Below are 19,709 nucleotides of genomic sequence, written 5' to 3' on the forward strand. Positions count from 1 at the left end.
ATATATATATTTTTTTTTTCCACCAGAAAATTAGACAAAAAAATATCCGGGTTAAAAGAAACGGACATCAGAGTTGGTTACTTGCACATAAATAAAGCAAAACAAACATCATTATGCTTCTTAAAAATAATGCTGTGCATAACTTTGAGGGGAAAGAGCAGCTCTAAGTAGTTGTGTGTTACCCAAAGCCTTGCAATGCTTTGGAGTCGGAAGCCAGGACTAAGAGTACATCAGAGAAATATGTGAAGTTATCTCCTAATCATTTGACTTGTTGGATGTCCTGACATGGGACGCAGATTCAAGCAGTTTTATCTGAGTGCAAATGCCTTCTGTGAAAGCCTTGGAGGACTATGAAGACAGAGAAGAAGGATTCTTTATACAGTCTCGTTGAAGATGTCAATTTCTAGTGTGCATATTCAAAGTAACTCAAAAAAAACTTAGCTGAAAGCAATTCAACATTAGGTTTTTTGTTTGTTTAATCTCAAACAAGCATATTCTGGCACAAGACCAGTTTCCAATCAAGGAATTGAATAATTCAATAATCGCTAGCATTTTCTGTCAAAAAACTTCACAAAGTCTCATCAAAAGGACTGCATTCTTCTAGGGCTAAACAGAAGGATGAGAGACAACTGCATTTCAGCACATCATTGACAGAACTCAGCAGGTATCACTACAAGAAGAGTTACAAAGCATATTTCATTGAAGGCAAAGTACTATAATAGGAATTTCATTTTGCACATGAATGTTTCCTGTGTGATATTTTCCAGTTTGTTTATTCATCAGCTGAAACTTACGACTCAAATGTGAAGGTGACAGGAGCAGTGAATTTTGTATTTTCAAAGTGTAAGACGGGGTATTAACCTTTTAATGACTCTTCATTCAAACCCAGATTTCAGAGTAAAAAGTAAAATAACCTATTGTCTCTGTAACATTAAGCAAGAGAGGAAATCCACGTTCACAGTGTGGAGAAACACTGCATACAAAAGATTTGATGCTGCCTGAATGTGTTTGGTCACATAGTGACCCACAACCAGCAGGATCATCAATGGAGCAAAATAAAAATATACTTGAAAATTTAGCTCAAAGGCTTCCTATTGGTTCTGATCCAGAAAGACATCTTCCAAAAGCTTTTTTTTTTTAATTTAATTAAAATAAATATGCAAGAGAGCCTAATTCCAAACGTCAGTAAATGCATAGTGAACTTACTTTAGTAGGGGTCCAACAGGCTCAGAGAACTGATAACAGATGTTACAGAGAAAAGTTACGAAGACTACTTAGAAAAGAAGGACAAGAACAAAACAGGAAATACAGGATTTCAATTTCCTGGGATGTGAACCACAGGTAGTTTAAAAACATAAAAATCTTATGTATGACTACCATCAGATATTTTTTCTTTTTTGAGTACTCTTCTTTTAAGGCAAGAATCTAGATATGAAGTAGATAAATGTTATCTGAAAATAATTCCTAAGAGCTGTAAAATGTTCAATCACTAGTTTTCCACAACCCAGAAAATAAACTAGCAGGCATAGCAAGCGACTTTTTTTCCTGTGCTCTATGGGGTTTTATCAGGAAGAACATACCTTTTCCTATGCCCAATTTATCTAGAGGAGGAATTAGATGTATTACCCAGCCAGGCCTTTTCCTACATTGGGTTACTGCTGTATGGCATTCTAGACAGGCAGTTTTCCTCTATTTAATTATGCCTACCACCTACATGTGTGAAGTCAACCTCACATACTTGACTTTCCATTAGGAGCAGCGTATACTTTTTGGGAATATTCTGTCAACCTGTAACATATCATGAGTTAGCAGCTTTCTTGACATTATCAGCTAAATGTGAGACAGTAAGAATGTGGAAAATCCTCATTCACTACCGACTTCAAGCCAGGGAATCAGGGCCAAGGGAACTCTGGAGAGATAATCTATGGCATCAGTATCCAAAATAGGAAAGTATTATTTTTCTTACACTGACTAACTGTCAGAAAAATTAAGACCCATACCTTTGGTTCCTGAGTCGTTCCAGATTTTAGATCGTTAAGCTGAGTGTCTTGTTTATGGCCATGCACTTAATGTGCAGCATTTACTGAGATGCTGTAAGTGCTTTCTAGCATTAGAAGTGATCATTTATTGCAACTAACTTGGCTTCAGTCTACTTCAGACAAAATTTCCATGATGCAGGTCATAGATTTTCTCACTGGCCTCTAAAGAGAACCAAAACCATCTCCTCCTTCTGCCTAATTTCATTAATGAAAAAACAGGGCCTTCATACAGCCCTCATCCAAGATCTACAAACGAAAGCTGAGTATCAGTGCAGTTTCCTTCCAGTGCAGAAATACCTTGTCTCTTTAATTCTTTTAGATGTTAATTAAGACATTTTTTTTCTCTTAAAAAGTGCTCTGTAGATTCAGACTAGCAAAGGATATGTCATGCTATGTTTTAGTTGCTATGGTAACTAATTCTTTCTGAAAGAGAGAAACAAAACAAATTTGTACATGTCCCTTTTTCACTATGAACAAAGAAGTTCTAAATAGTCTTTATTTTGCAGCCCATTGCCTTCCTTTGTTTCATTCTTATGTAAAAATGTTTACAACTGATTTAGTACAGAAAATAAGTTTTTTTTTCTTTCCAAATGAGCATTCTGAGTTTCTCATTTTCATGGAGTATCAGAAAAGCAATTCAAACTCAGAAATAAAAGGAATTTGTGAAAGAGGATTGATTCAGATCCAGCTCTGTGAATGATTTTTTCATTTGTGTGAAGGTATAAGACGAATGAAGAGTCTTTAGAGGACATAGTTTGGGTTAGAAATGGTTACATTTCCTAGAAAAAGAATAGCTGGTGCAGAATTAGGGCAAATCTTACCATATTGCTCTACTTCTATCTGTCTTGAAGCAGAAGAAGAACTTCAGGTCTGGAAAGATTCTTCGTGTATTAACAGCCTCTATCCTTGCAGTGGAATGCAGATTTGGTTTATATTGCCCTCTTACTCATTACGAGGTATCTCATGCCTTACGTATTGTTTACTGCTGACAGAGAAATTCTGAGCTGTGCTTGCTGTGTCTGACAGTGGCACAGAATAACTCTTCAAAGAGAACTATTGCTATCAACTGGATAAAAGAGAAATGGCCTCCTGAAACCTCTGTATCACTCAGTAGCCTTCTGAAGCTCTCCCAGTTTGGTCAGCCTTCTCTACAGACCCTCAAACAAAACAGCCACTGCAAGCAGCAGCCCTTTGCCCCATCACAGCAGTGCACCTGCTGCAATGACAACACAAAAACACTGCAACAAAAGAGAGAAGTGGCCGTTTCTAAAGCTAAAATAAGAAAAAAAAGGTGATGGTGGTTGGTAAGAATGAAAACAAAGTTTTGGTTTAAAAAAAAAAAAACTCCCCAAATGACATAAAAAGAAGCATAATTTGTATTTCTTCTCTCCTTCTTTTCCTTCTCTCCTCATTACAAAAAAACGAGCAATTACATTCATTGGCTTTGTTATCAATGTGCGGGCAAAGGACATCCATGTTTCACCACACAGAAAACTGCAGAAAAAAAGCTTTTCCACAAACATCACTTAGGAATTACAACCATTCAATAAATGGCTCCACTTGAAAAAACTCCAAGCATCAAATTATATTTGTTCACCTGCCTACAACAACAACAAAGTCATCTACATAACATAAATGTAGCTCAGCTGCAACAATGCTCCCCTTCAAATGGTAACATGTCAGAACTGGTATTCTATAAAGGAGAGGAAAATCCTTAATTGCTGCCTTCCCTTAAGAGGAAACAAGCACAACGAATATCTGCATTGCGCATCACCATTTTCTGTATTTAGAAGAAAGAATAGGGGGAAAAAAAAATGTTTATTGCAGAAAAGAGTTCAATGATCATGACTGATTTTCCAGTATCCATATCAAGAGCTGGATGAAGTCGTTTGCACCCTCAGATAAAATCCTGCATATCCTAAGAGACGCTACGACAGAGATGAGAGTTATCTGGAGAAGCTTTAATTCTGGCCTCTATTATATGGAATATTTTGTTTTAATGGTGTCAGCAAAGCAACTGCAGGAAAGAAAGAAAACCAGGTAGAAACTAACCTGGAAGTATGACTAGCAAATAACTTAAAGGATGTATATCTCTGAAAATAAAGTGGCATACCCATACCTAAGGGGAAAGGAAGAGCTGCAAAGGCTTCTGGAAATGTTTAGGGCAATTTCAGACCAACTAATTACACAGTTGAGGGAGCTGAGCTCAGATAGCTCTGGTGATGGCAATAGAGCTGCTTCATCTAGGTCACAGAACTGCTAAGGCTGAGGTTTTTCTGTCTGAAGGACTTTTATAGCTCCCATCTGCATAGTATCTAAGAGTCTTACACACTTTCAATGTGTTTATTCTCAAAACATCCCTGTGAGGCTGCGAAGCATCAATATCACCATTTTATTTATAGGAAACTAAAGTTCAAAGACCAGCAGGAAGGTCAGTTAGTTGTCATCATGCTCCCCACTCCACCTCCAGATCTGGGATCTTACTGACCCTGTCCTCATGGGATGCACCAGATGAATGCGACCCCAGGGCTCTGTCCTTTGCCAGGGCCCAGCTGCCAGCAGAAAGCAGTTGCAAGCTGAATGTATTATATCTTTCAAAGCCATTATCTTAGCATCCAAACACTCAGTGTAGTTTGGCCAAATACCAGCAAAAGTCCATGAGGAGAACAAAATAACAAACCACCAGTGTCTGGGGCTGGTAAACAGGAAGACTGTTACTCTACTAGCAGCAGAAAGCTCTGGAACTCCACAGAAGACACTAGTTCTAATGGAAATGAGGCTGGGAGACTAGCATGCAGAACTGATACATTTTTCCAAAATTAACAGTCAGTTCTTACAAAAGTATTTTCACTGAATTTAAAACACTTAAATTTCATATTTTTGATACAGAAAAATATTTTATCCATTTTTTATACATTAGCAGCAACAAAAATCAACTAGAGAACCCTCTTCCTGCAAGTTGCTGTGCGTATCAACTGCTACTCTAAGATACATTTTATCTTTTGAAACTGCATCTGTCAGCCTTGAACAACAGTCATTACATCTGAAGTATTCAACTAGAAAACCTGCCAAGACTCAACACAATGAACAGGGATGACGGATGTCAATCATTTCTTCTGACAGGTCAGATGCTAATTTTTGCTTTAACAGCTTCGGTTTTGCAGCATTTAAAGTAAAACAGTAATTCCCACTGGAATTACGAAAGACCAATAATCTACAATTACTAGCATGTGAACTAAGTATCAAGTAGGTACAATAGGGGCAGCAAAGGCAGAGTACTGCTATCTATCGAGCCAGAAACAGATTTATGCCACGATGGAAATACTCTTACAGAAGTTAAAAGGGAAACCTCAAAGCTGACGAGGAAGATTTACTCTTTATTTGCTCTATTTGATTCAATTACACAAATCCAGAAGGTCCTAATTTGAAAAAGTGACATCTTAGTTTTTCCCTCCTGGACAAATACCAAGCTTTTTCCTTCTACCGTTCTGAAGAATGCTGTAGGAATGTAAGAAATGATCTTTGGAATGTAACTGATTCTTTAAGGGTTATTGACCATTGCTTCCACAGAAAAATGTCAGGGTGACAAACGTGTTTAAAAGACAACCATTTTTAATGTTGGATTCAATGTCAGGTAACTAATTAAATATGCACTTTATGTTTTATTTGTGCAATGATGATGCTATCAGCAGCATACTAATGCAATACAATAGGCCAGAGAAATTCTGCTATCCAAATATCTATTCTGCACAGAACCTACAGCAAGTCCACTTTGCTATAAGAGAAATGAACACTGCAGTAGGAGAAAGTCAAAGTTATGATGTCAGATGCTGAGCTGTCTCCATGTCCACAAGTTTTGTTCTTTCTGGCAGACAGCTTTGAGTATACTCCTCCACCTCAATCCATCCCATTCAATCCAGGATTGATAAAGTAGGAAACAGACGTGAGACAAAATTACAGATAAATAGGCAAGGGCAACTAGGAGGAGAAAAAAAGATTTAAAAAAATTTAAAAGATTTGTCCTCACTATTAATTCTATCTGTTCTCCATCAATATCTGCATGTGATAATTTATTAAGTGCCAGACTCTACACTTCAGACATAAATGGGAAAATCTATAGACAGGTTTGGAATGTATCTATAATGTACCTCCTAGTTCTCGATAAGTAAAACCCAGGAACCTACTTGCTTAGTCTTAAAAATGACAGCTTGAGCAATTTGTAGCTCCTCTTATATTCAATGGATTTGATTCTGTTATCATACAATAATCACGCATTGGCATATCTCAAGCATGTACAACAGTACATACATAGAAATTGTTGCAGTTTTCAGGAGTCTGTCTCAGCATCTAGGAAGTATTTTGACAAACATGACTGCAAAGTCTGTGCACGAGGCCCACAGTCTGAACAGCCAGACACTACAGCAGACCACATGCTGCCACACTCACAAAGCAAAGCAAGCTCTTTTTAGCAGGAGTTATTAGCTTAGCACAAAGCACACACACAGACTGACAGGTACGGTTATAAAGGCAGCACATACAGAAAGCTTGGGATATGGAAGGAATGAGCTCTCACCATTCAGAAACAAACAAACAAAAATCAACAAGCAGAAGGATAACAAAACTATGTAGATACATCTCATTCTTGATGACAGAAAATGAAAATAATGCACAAATCAAAACACTGGAATCTGGTCAGAAGACCAAAAGTAGGAATCCAATACTGAGGCCAGTTCAGAAGCCTCCTATCAATCATGTAGAAAAGCAATGAGATGGATTTATGACAATTTAATGCTCTTATTTTCCTATAATAATAATATTACATTTTAAGAAGAGCAAGTCACTGGAGTGGACAAAAAGATGACAACTTTTCTGTCACATAAAACCTTCAGGAGCCTTCAGCTTTTTAATCTGAACAGTTTTTCTTTTGTTTACATTAAGCACCATAGTTACAACCACATTAACACGACATTTCTCTCCTGTATATCACAGTCTCTGCCCAAAAACAGTAAGAATACTGCATCCTATGAACGGCACAAATCCTTTGAACTTTGATGCTTACTCACTAATGTTAAACATCTCATCACCACCATCAGAGAGCTTTTTACATTTTATTCATGAACAGTAGAAGAGATGCTAATAAGTTTTAACTCAAGGGTGCTATGTAACATAACTAAGCCCATATGGTTTAGCTCATGCATCCAGCTTTCCAAGATTATTTTAATATGCATACTTTGGTCCTTGCAGTCAGACCAGACAAGCTGGGATTTTACTTGTTATCTTTTTTTTTGTTGTTTTGTCCTCACCATCTGTTTTAGGAATCCTTGAATTTATAACATAGAGGTCATTTTTTCAGCACACAGGAAATTGGGTTTTATTAATAAGGAAGAAGTTGGCAAGAATTAAATGAATATATACATTTTAATTAATGTATAGTGTTTTTGACCGTGTAATTTTGAAGTATTTGATAAACTGCTTGTGTGATTCCTAGGGGGAAATCTGGAAAGAATGGGCCCAAGAAAGAGTTTTTTAGTCAGATCATCTAGAATCTGGTTTAGATTCGTCATATTTAAGACACATTCTCATTTTTTTGGTGTGTGTATAAGTAGGAAACTGTAACAGCACCATAACAAAGTGCAGCAATGTAGCGAAAGGGAGGAAGTTGTCTAAAAGTAAAAGTTGACCTGAGAAACGTTTCACTTAGACTCTCAGATTCTCACACTTGCCAGAACATGAATATTTGGTTTCCTGTGCTTCTTGTCCAAGATTTGTTGTGATGACAGGAATGATAACAGATGGCAGCTGTCAAGTTTTTGTCACATCTAAGCGGTTCTTTGTAGGGTGATGACAATGTTCAAGTCATGGATAGATGTTTTTGAGACCTTCCAGAGCTTGCAGAGCAGCTCTCCATCCTGACCTATCTCTGTGGGACATCAGAAGCCATCATTGTCCTGTGTCTCCAAAACTGGGTGCCTCATGAAACCAGACCCAGGTACACTGCTTTCTGGGTGGCCTTCCAACTCTGGTAGATTAAAATAAGCCATTCAGAAAGCCTCCTTCCTCATGTTTGCTCCTTTGGTGCTTCCCTACTCTGATATTCCCACTGGCCTATTAGTTCTCGGCATCTTTCTGCATGCATGTTTGTATGTATACTGCTTTTAGAGGGAATCATCAATGCTTAGAGTCAAGCATTACTTTAGGGAATACTTTGTAAGATATGAATGATTATTCAAACATACCTTTCGGATATAAAAACACCTGACAAGAGAACCCTACGCTCCTCATAGAGTATAATGCGGCAGATCTGCACAGCTACATGGAAATACACTTCTCCTCTATGACAATGGGAAGAATCTCATAAAACAGCACTTGTAGAGATATTGAAACAGTGAGCACTACCATGAAGTTTCCCACTGCTTCACTCATATGGAATGTCAACAGCATCACTGTTCTTTCTGGGAAGAAGGACAAGGGATGTAGGTACTGACATTCAAAGGACACAGAATACGTGGAACCTCCACCTGAAAATTTAGGCAGAAAACTCAACAGTTAATGTTATTTAACCAATTTTTGAAATAATGCAGGAGGAACATGAGGATTTAGGATTGTGATACCATAGATATGTGTATACTGCATGCGTATACTCACAAGGCTGTTGGTTCACAGCTGGATGAGTTTCCCTGATATCAAAACGGCAAGAGAGGCACAGGCAAGCTCGATAATTCTTTTGCATTTCTTGGGATAGGACAGCATTTTCCTTTGCCTATCTGAAAAACAGTCATAGAGCAAGTGAAAGATTAGTTACATGGTACATCACCTTTAGTAATGACTTTCGTAATAGATTTCTGAGATGTGATTTTTTTTTTTAGGATTTAAAGAGCAAATTTCTTACTATTATACTATTGACAATTCTGGGAATAGTTTGTTGTTGCTTTAACTAGATAACTGAAAAATTTTATTTTGAACCTTACTGTGTTGAGGAATTCAAAGCTCTGGGTATTTCTTTCAGTGAGTATTTGTGTGGTTTTGTTTCTCCAGCTTTACAGAATGCATACACCACGCTACATAAAAATAAGGTCAACTTTTATGAGTCTTTGACACTTGAAAACAGTTAAGAATCATCTGGAAGCTCAAAAGTTTCTTGTTGATTTCCCTGCTGTATACAAAATGCCAGACTGAGTTCTAGAAAACCTTCACTTCTATAACAGATAATATATTCCATCTAAATTAAATGCACAGAATTTACAGGAGAAAGAAATAATGGTCAAAATCCCAAAGACCTCAATTAGTAACACAACAGGATCCAAGCTTACTGAATATTCAAATGATACCAACAAAACACATCAGGTTTTACACCTTATTTCAGCTCCCACTTCCCTCCGTACACCCATCCTGTATTTGCAGGTCAGACAAATTTAATGCATGAGCACATGAGCTTTTCTCAGCTCCCTCTGAGGGGAGGACCCCCCCACAGCATCATGGCCGTCCATCACATTGAAGTGATGGAACAGAGCTTTGCTTCCCCTGGCAGGGACGGGTTAGTGGTGAGCCTCTGCCAGCCCCTGCTCATTCTTCACTGACTCTTGCAGCCCAAGACAAAATCCTACAATGTCTTGTCATCCCCAGCAGCATCCGTCAGAGGCTGCCCATCAGCTCAAGCACTCTGCTGGTGTCTCCAGCTTACCATGCCTCAGCACGTTGGCACTACAGAGTAACAGGGACAAAAGGTTTGCCTCTCCAAATCTGAATTTTTATCTGCCTTTGTTTTTGTTCTGAAATCATTCTAAAATGCACAAATGTTAATCTGTTAATCTGAATGGAATAAATTATCAAGTCCCAACATCAGCTATGATGACAAGTAGGGAGCAGAATCCTCCAGACAGTAACCTTAACCCCAATGGTCTCTGTGAAAGGCGATGAACTGTGACCAGACAATGGTAAATGGTCAGTCATATATTCACACGTACAAATGATGCTTAGTGTTATTATTGTGGAGGATACTGTGGACAAGGAGCAACGTTTAACCACTTTGGTAACTCTTCACAATTAAAGCATTTAATTCAGCAAGCTGCAGAAACATAAGCATTATGTGCAGTGCTTTTACAGGAATGCTCAAACCATTTTAAAATTGTTTCCGGTTAGATAACATTTATATACATAATTGAAGGTTACAACCCCAATCAAGCTACTTTTTCTTTGGACTTACACATCAGCAGCCCACAAAGTTTTAAAAGTTCTAAGCATTTCTAAAAATTAAATTCTCACATTGCACTTAATTATATGTTTCTTTCCAATTGTCAAAAGTAGAGCAGCTTTTGAATGGAAAGCAGAACTTCTGAGTGCAGCCACTCACGTGAACACAACCTGAAAATGAGTACTGTTAGAGGATCTGTATCATGCCTCTAAGAGGATGGGAAATAACTTGAGCAGAGTCCTTCAGAGGTTCTGCAGTTGTAGAATGACAAACAGCAACACAACGCCGTGCCATCTCTGAGATTCTTAGAAACCACAGGTACTGAGACATCTTTTTCTACTGTTGTACACATTCACATACAGGTACTAGTTTCCCAGCACAACTGCTACTATTTTTTTTTAGACAAAAATGTAAATACTGAGGAAATGATTCCAGATGTTCCATACAAAGGCACTTTTTTTTTTTTTTTTATTTTTTTTTTTTGGTAACAACATTGTATGAGTCTGCAGCAATTTACTGCTTTTCTTTCTGAAGAATTTTTGAGGCAGGCTCCTAAACTAGGTTGGCTCTTCCCTCACTCCAGTTGCAGAGAGCTCATTGATTTCACTGTCTGCAGGCTGATGGAGATCAAGTCTTTATCCTTCACTTTTTAATTTTTTTTTTTCAGCTCAGTATTGTAGCAAAGCACGTACAGAAAGTTCCATGAAACTTTCAGAAATGTACTACAGAATCCCATTAATATTAGTGACCGTGTTGGCCTGCCTGAATCTTAATCTAGGTATTTTCAGTACTGATCTTAACAATGCTATTGAGACTGCTCTCATATTAAATATGTTAATATCTCCTACATGTACTCAATAGATTGAATTTTAATTTTTAAAAAGGTTTTTTAACACTCCACAGCAATCACAGTTTTTGAGTAAAAACATTTAGTGGTACACAACAGTAATCAATATTTACATGACTGAAGGAGAAAGAGAAGAACTTAAGTACAAGCATGTGCTCCTCCCATCGGGTATATCTGGAGAGTGAGACAGTTACAACTCAATAGACAGCAAAGCAGTTTTCCCACAAGATTAAATGTACCAGTAGGGGTGTGCATACAGAAACTGAAGATATATGCATAATTTAAGTCCATAGGGACAGCATACACCAATATAAGATCTTCCCCAGTCATATGCCAATGAAACTGTCCAAAAGAGCATGAATTAAAGAATATGAAGACAGAACAAAGTCAGGAAGTGCAGCCATATACGTGATGCTCTTTGCATTCCAGCTTTGGCTTCATGCAAAAATAATATAGAGTTGAAGTGCGAAAAAAAGCATTTACTGTGTGTGATGTTTCTTGCAGTTACTTGAATAAACTGTGAAAAACAAAACACTACTCTGTGTTTGGGCAGTGTAAAGAAGAGTGACTGAGTAATAAGGACAGTAGTTAATGGAGCAGGCTATTAAATGAATGATAATGAAACTTGGAACAACAAATAGATAAGTGACTGATCATGCAGTATTGCTAGGCATTCAAAATACAAATGCAGAGGGGACGTGGTCTGCCCATAGGTTATACAACTCATCACAGCTACCTAAATGCCAAGGAAACCCAGAACACAATCAGATCACGTGGAAATTTTGCCCAGACTTAATTCAGCTATGAACAAGCACAGGTCTGAGAGGATGAGTATGTTGTTAGACAAAGCAAGGCAACAGATAACTTGGAATTGAAATACAACGAACAATTAGAGATAAATGATTGAATCTTTGGAAAATGTTGTTCCTGAGGCTCACGGGGATTTTAGTTCTAGCACTGCATTGCAACCAAGGGGGTTACAGTAATGTATCTAAACAGAGGACTACTTCATGCACAGAAGTACTGTACCCTTTAAAAATAACCATTTTTGGAAGCTCAGGGCAACTGTATGAGCCTGGGATGGAGTGATGCTTCCCATCTCTGAGCTTCCAGCAGCTTCCAAGCTGACAGTTCCCTCCCCAGTATTGATTATGCAACTTTCCATCATTTTTCTAATCCTATTTTGAATCCATCACAACTTTTTGTATCTAAAAAAGTCCCTGGCTCAGAGTTTCTCGATTTAATTATGCACAACACAAAGAAGTTCCTCTTTTCATTTGATATAAACTGTCTGCCTGATCATTTCATTTTGTGTGCCTTGGTTTATTTCTTTTGAATAGTGAATAATCATTCCCTCAAGACTTCCACCATGTCATTCAGGATTGTATAGATCTCTATAATAACCATTCACGGTCATTTCTTTTCTAAGCTGTAGAGTCTTAGCTATTTCAATTCTTCTGCACGTGGAAGGTGTTCAGTATCTCTGATCATTATTCTCTACATTTTTCTAGGTTACTACACCCTTTTCTGAAATGAGGAGAGCAGACATAGCTTACATTTAAATGTGAGTCCCCCACAATTGTGTGGAGCTGTACAATGATTTTCCATTTCATCTTTTTCAGTGTTTTCTGACACCTTCACTTTTCTGCCCACCATCTAAAACCAAGATAACATCTGCAGGTAACTACAGACCAGCTTACAATAATGGCATATTTAGAACATATCAAGCTATTAAAAAGTTTTGTTCGTTTGTTTCTGTCCGTGTGTATGGTGTTTTATGATCAACCGAATTTAATCTGCTACCACTTGGCACTATGAGATCATAGAACTCTTCATTCCATGCTCTTAACTCCCTGATGTCAGCTAACTTTGCTATTCATCCCTTCTTGCTTACACAGGAATATGTCAGATAGGAACCACTCCAGCATCCCACTGAAAACAAAAGGCCATTTTCCCCCCTTTTTGCATTCTAAATTTACGTTGCTTACCAGTTTCTGAGAATACCTTATTTTTCATCTCCTTATGGGGTAATTCCATTAACACACAGTCAGAAAGTCTCAATGAAGTCTTTAGTGTGCTTCAAGGCAAGTTTTCAAATGAAGTGGCACAGAGTATAGCTATGGAAGAAATGAAGAGCTGTAAATACATATGTTTTAGAGAGGGTCAAAATACTCAAGGATCACAATAAAAGATGAATTTATTGCAATTAAATATGCCTTTAAAAAAAAAATCTTCAAGAAATAACAACCTAATACTATAAACAAAGAAATAGCTGTGCTGGAAGTTGCAATTATTTAGATTAGAACTAGAATGCATTGTTTTTAAACAGTGAGAACAATGAAACACTCAGAAGCATCCAAACACATAACCAGCAACAGCAGTGGATTCTCTACCATGAACAATATTTCTCAAAAGTATCTGTTAGTCTAAGTAAAATTATTTCTTGTAAATTCTATGTTTTATTATATGAAAGTTATTAAACCGTTCTAATGGCATTTTCTGAGCTCAGTCTAGAATCTACTTCTTGCTTTATTAATTCCTTTTTTTGGCTCAATTTTCTGTAAAACATACAATCGATCTATTTCCATGGGTTTCTAGGCACAGTCTGGAAATCACAGTCTGGACACAGATATTAGCTTGCTAAAACAGTTAATAATTTTCTCTCTGTATTCCCATCCTAAGAAATGTACTATATTATATCCCTTCACACTGAGTCATTTGCAACCAGTGTACCACTTGAGACTCCTCTTACGCAAACACTTGGGTTAAGTATTTAACTGCTACCAAATCTCTTCCTTGCTTCCTCTGTCTAGACAACCTGTGTTCAGTACTACATCTACATGCAAAAGAAGTAGCTGACCCCTTTTGATTTAAATTTCAAGCTAAACTGCTGTAGAGAGCCTATGATGGATGCAGAATAAATAAGCTGTTTAAGAAAGCAATAGATGTCTGCTCTTATCTCCTTGAGTGATGCTGATCTAATGCCTGTATTCTAAAATTGCTGTGTGGATCTCCCACGTGGCAAAAGGCAGCCAGCATGGACAATGAGTGGGCTCACTGCTTCCAGCCTTATAATTATACAATTATCTCTGTCTAATACACTATTTCAGAATTGTCTGAGCTGAAAACCTTAAGTTTGATCAATGCTATATTGACTTGTACAGCATTTTTTTCCTACAGTCAAATGCCATATTTATGTTCTAGCCAGCTTTAGCTTACACTGAGTGTACTGACTTCAGCTTTTTCATACGATCTCAGTGTGTATCTACATCTACTGTCCTTGCTCCAAGCTCCATTAAGAAAAAGAAAATATATTTGTTTGTAACGCAGAGGCTGTGCTATTTTTATTTTTTTTCCTGCAGTGCTGAAAAATGTGCCCAAGCACATCACAAAGCAATGCTTGCAATCTGTAGCTTACTGTCTGTACCGCTGACAGTTTAGAGATCAAATAATGAAGTGTGAGGGGTGTGCTGATCACTGCCGACCTGGTTATGTTACATTTCAAGAAGAGATGTGGAGCAGACTCACAACATCCAACACCACTCAACAGCTCATTAATCAGCAGCCTGCTGATCTCTTGTCCTCTTTGCTATTCCACTCAGCTAGAAACTATGTTTATACAGGAGCTCTCAAGGAAGTTGTTTCTACAAAGGAGACAAATACCTGTCTGGTCTTTCTTCTGGCTGTGGAACGTGCTCATTGCCAAGCCCGGCTAAGGCTCTCTGGATAAACAGATGTTTCTCTCAGAAGCAAGAAACATGGGAAACCACATAACCATAGATCTCTCTTCAGTCCAACTAGGATCCAATATAAACTCTCTCTGAGAGGATTAAAAGAACCGAAGAGGCATTTTCAAACAGTTCCCAATGCACATACCCTTCCTTCTCCAACACCCCCCCCAAAAAACTACTAATATGCTCAAAATGCAGAAATTAAGCAGACCCAAGATTAAGCACGAATTCAGGTAAACAGAGGAAATCCAGTAAAGTTTGCTTCTAAATTGGGCAGCATAATGAATGCTCACTCTGAGCTGCCTGGTTTTGCAAAACAAACAGGTAAGCACACCTACTTGCTATTTACTCTTAAGCATCAGGGTAGCCCTGTTGAGGATTTCCTTCTGCAAACTGCAACTCGAGAAGCACAAAATGAGGAGTGGGAGGTTTGGCAGAACTGTACAGGGGCAGTAGAAATGGGACTACACAATGGACAATGTCATGCAGTCATGGAGATGGAAGGGTAGGGCAGTGAGATTTCAGTGAAACTTGCTTGAGAAGGGCTTACTGAAGATCCAAGGATTTAGGCTATCGCTTTTTGTTAAAAACATTGCTTTCCAAGAGATTTCTTTGTGTTAGTGATGGACAGATACACTGTTTGAAACTAATTGTGGTAAGAGACTTACAACTCTTGAAATACTGCATACTATTTCCACAGAAAACATTCATTTCTTATGCCTTTGGGAAAGGCCATGCTGGGAGGCTGTATTTCATGTTCCTGATGTCCTTCACAAGAGCTCCAGACAAGATCAGCACTATGGTGAAAACTGAAAGCATAGAAAGAAATGGTTTTCAGACACACAATTGCAGAATCATAAGGATTGGAATGGACCTCTGGAAGTCATCTAGCCTAACCTCCCTGCTAAAGAAGGTTCCCTAGAGTAGATTACACAGGAAAGCATCCAGGCAGGTCTTGAATATCTCCAGAGAAGGAGACTCCACAGCCTCCCTGGGCAGCCTGTTCCAGTGCTCTGTCACCCTCGCAGTAAAGAAGTTATTTCTCATATTCAAAGGTGGCAATCCTTAGCCTTTACTGAGTTCCACAGTAATGAGGATCATTATAGCCCAGATACAATATGCAGAATTATACACATACTCCAGTAAAAATTAAAACCCAAAAACATGAAGATAATCTTCACTGTAATGAAGACAAAGCCAAATTAGAGCAGAAGTAGTCTTTAGCCAGAATTAGTAAGACAAAGCACAGTTGAAACTTCACCTGGTAGCAGTTTTCCACATAATTCTTATTTACTATTCCAACAGATATTTTTGTATCTTATTGTCAGCAATCACCCGAGGATTTATGCAACAAGGATCAATTATTTAAAGGAGCAACAAAAATGCTAAAGATTTTTCTTACTGTAAACCGTCTATGATCTTATACGAGAATGGAATAGAATAATACAGAACAGCTCTATTGGAAGTGACCCCACAAACCACCAAGTACAACCGTCTGACCACGTCAGAGACAAAAATTAAAGCACATTATCAAGGGCACCGTCCAAATGCTTCCTGTACATGGACAGGCATGGGGCACTGACCACCTCCTCCAGGAAATGTGTTCAGCATTTCATAGGGACCACTAAAATCACCTGTTAAGAGAACAGCTACAACACCATAAACACTTTACCTGTTGTTAACCATCCCACTCTGAAAATAATATTTTAATAAATCTTTAAAGAAGTGCCTTTTCATTAAGCACAGCTCATTTACGTGCATTAGAAACTGTGCTGCTGGTTGACTTGAAATAGAAGATGATGCATGAAGAGACTAATTTCTGTAACTGTAGAGTGTTGTGGGATGATGGAACTGGTGTGAACATGCAGAAATTTCACAGTAAGAAATATTACTGACCTGTTAACATGACAGGGAGCCAGTGCCTCATTTATGTGGTTTTCCAGTTCCTTCATTTTTCTTTCCTTTTTCTTTTTATCTTACAGAACCCATTCACTTTGCATGGTTATGTCAATTAAAAACAAAACAACAAAACCACGCACAACAAACAAGAAAAAACATTTTTTCTTAGAGGTGAAAAAAAAAGTAATTATTTTGTCCTGGTAAATCTATCAGTGAATATATGAAAAAAACCATCATTTGTTAGAAGTGATACACACAGCATGGCATACGATAGTAGAAATTAATTTTCTTGCTGCAATTTTTTAATAATTTATTACTTGTAAGACTTCTGTGCTCAGCACTTTAAACTGAAATCAAAGCTCTGTCACTTCAGATGCTCCTTAAAGCAAAAGTGGGGGTGATGGGTAATGGAAGCTGAAGGTGAGTAAGGGACTGACAACCACAGTAATGGTTTTTCACATCACTGACATTTAAAAATTCATTAAATTAAATAATTCTGCCTGCAGAAAGATAATTAACTGGCCATCTGGGCAAGTGCTATTAAAAAAAGAAAGTCAGAAAAGGACAAACAACCAAAAAACCCACCACAAACAAACATAATGATTCCTATGCATTATATCAATATTTTCCACTAGCAGTGGGAAATGTTAGGTCGAGTCTCTAATTAAATGGACAGAATTACTACCTCTTCAAATTCAGATAATGCTCTATCACAATTAATACATAATTGGCTTTCTATTATTCTGCTTTTCCACTCCTAAGTTTAAAACATTGGACTATTTTTCACACTCACCTGCTGATGAAATTAGAATTGGCACTATCTTTGGATGCTTGATGTTAAATTGACAATATTTCAAGAATAATGCAAAAACTGCGTAACAGGAGAAAACCACCACATGATCCAAGTGCGTTTGCTTACACACAGCCAGCTCCACAATTGCAAAATCCATTTTCACTCTTGTACCTCACAACTTTCTCCCTACAGGAAAGCATCTCCTCAGCTCTAACTTCCAATAGTCTTCCATAGTTATGAACAAACAAGATACAAAAATGAACATATACATGCTGAAATCAGTATATAAAGCATCAGTGAGGTAACTAGCTGTTCTTTACAGTCCAAAGTCCAGCTCCGCATGGAGCCTAAGAATGGGAGGAAGTGAGGGAAGGAATTTAAGCAGCCCGTCAGACTTGTCTCTTCTGTTTGGAAGCAGCCAGCAGGCAGGGAAGCACGGCTGAAGGCAGGAGGATATCACTCACTTCCTTGCCTAGTCTGCTGCACACACAATAGGTTATTTTAAATTAATGATGCCCTACTTTTAAGGGAGAAAGAGGCTACTCAACTTCAATATGGATTGCTGAATTAGACAGCAGTGGCAGCTTCTAAACTCATCACTGGGTAATGTGATATAGTGATACCATGGTGTACATCATACTTCACACACAAGACAAACCCTTCACGAGAGGGCAGAACACTGCAGAGCATCCCAAATTTTTACTCCCTGTCAGTATATGCTAGAAGTGAATATACAGCTTGGGCAGGGGAATGCTATTTTCAGCAGCCTTTATCAAAAGTCAGGAAGCCTCATTTAAACAAGAAACATCATCTGTCAATGCAGGAAAGAGAATGAATGATAATATTTGTTTAAAAACTGCCAAGCAATGATTCAACATTCATCAGCTCACTTCATTCTCATCAGCAATATTGAAATATCCAATTTAGAAACCTTTCACTTTTCCTTTTCAGATGATGGTATGTTTTTAAACTTGTTTTATAGAGAATAATCAGTAATAATACTTCCCTTATTTCTGTGAAATCAGGAGACGATTCAAGAAATAATTTCCATTTCATCTGGAACATTTTCCCTTCTGCAGTACCTGTGGAATCAAGTCGATTGTCTGTCTTCTTCAGAAATCATTAGCTCTCTAGTGCAAACCCTCTCTTAAGATGCTTTTATTACTTCTGAAAGCTCTGTCTCCTAATGGACCGAATGTAATTGAGTACAGATGATATTTGCAATGGATAGACAATCCAAACTTCCAAGCAATTGCTCAGCATTGAGTTACCCTGAATGCACAAATAAGACTGTTATTGTTATTAATATTTATTCATTGAGCTCTACACTGTGGGCATATGAAAATGTTATGCAATCTTCTAGCCCACAGGCCCAGTTCAGACTCTCTTTTCCCTTCATTAGAAAAACAAAGAAAGCACTACATCCCACAGAAAAACAAAGACTTTATGATCTTCATCTTATTTGCTTTGAAAAACCTCCTGCAGACTTCAATGGGATTTGGATTAGACTTTCTATGAATTACAGAAACAAGATCCCTTTTTTAGTATACTGTAAAAGTCATCTAACTAGGAACTAATTAATGTTTTGACATTTTAGAATAGTACTTGGTATTTAAATGAAATATTTCCAAAGATCATTGACCTTGATATCAATCAATGTGATTACCAACATGAAAAATATGTAATTCTCATAATGCTATGCATTAGCATGCTCAGAATGATACACAAGTCATACTAGCAGTATTAAAGAGCTTAAGAAAAAAATCTTAAGAAAAAATTTAAATAGCAAAAAAGAAAATTCAAATACTGACCTTTTAGAAACATCCAATAGCTTAGATATTTGTTTATCTGAAATGACAAGAAATCAAAGAGGGAAGGAATTAAGATTGAGGGTTAGCGTTTCAGGATTCACATTTTTGCTCTTATCCAGAATGGAGGCTCATTAATTAATTCCTTTATTCTACACACACAGAGAAGTGAGAAAGTAAAAAGAAGATCTGCTAAACTCCTAACACTTGCTAAAATTATTATCACTAATCTAGTTTTTTTTCCTATTCATATTTTTCCACCTTAAGTTGGATGTGTGAGAATAATTTCATAAAAACTTACAAAACTGAAAAATACATCCGAGGGTTTACAGATGGCATTGAACTGTCTTTGTTTGAATCTGCTAGTAAAAAGCACCAGCTTTTTTTTTCATGTTGGTAAT

General features: G+C 37.5%; 1 long non-coding RNA gene across 3 annotated transcripts in view; it reads right to left on the reverse strand.

The window, feature by feature from the left end:
* Window positions 1–18,731, reverse strand: part of LOC104911625 — a 140,508-nt gene extending 121,777 nt beyond the window's left edge. For 2 of the 3 annotated variants that reach the window (XR_004160263.1, XR_004160264.1), the window contains exons 1-5: window positions 16,705–18,730; window positions 15,477–15,617; window positions 14,741–14,897; window positions 13,066–13,194; window positions 8,685–8,803 (exon numbers count right to left, since the gene is read on the reverse strand). This is a non-coding gene — a long non-coding RNA (uncharacterized LOC104911625). Of the gene's footprint in view, window positions 1–8,684; window positions 8,804–13,065; window positions 13,195–14,740; window positions 14,898–15,476; window positions 15,618–16,704 lie in introns of all 3 variants that reach the window. The other variant, XR_004160265.1, reaches the window with a different exon arrangement.
* Window positions 18,732–19,709: the final 978 nt, after the last annotated feature.

The sequence above is a fragment of the Meleagris gallopavo genome, chromosome 7, assembly GCF_000146605.3.
Source record: "Meleagris gallopavo isolate NT-WF06-2002-E0010 breed Aviagen turkey brand Nicholas breeding stock chromosome 7, Turkey_5.1, whole genome shotgun sequence".
Taxonomy (NCBI): domain Eukaryota; kingdom Metazoa; phylum Chordata; class Aves; order Galliformes; family Phasianidae; genus Meleagris; species Meleagris gallopavo.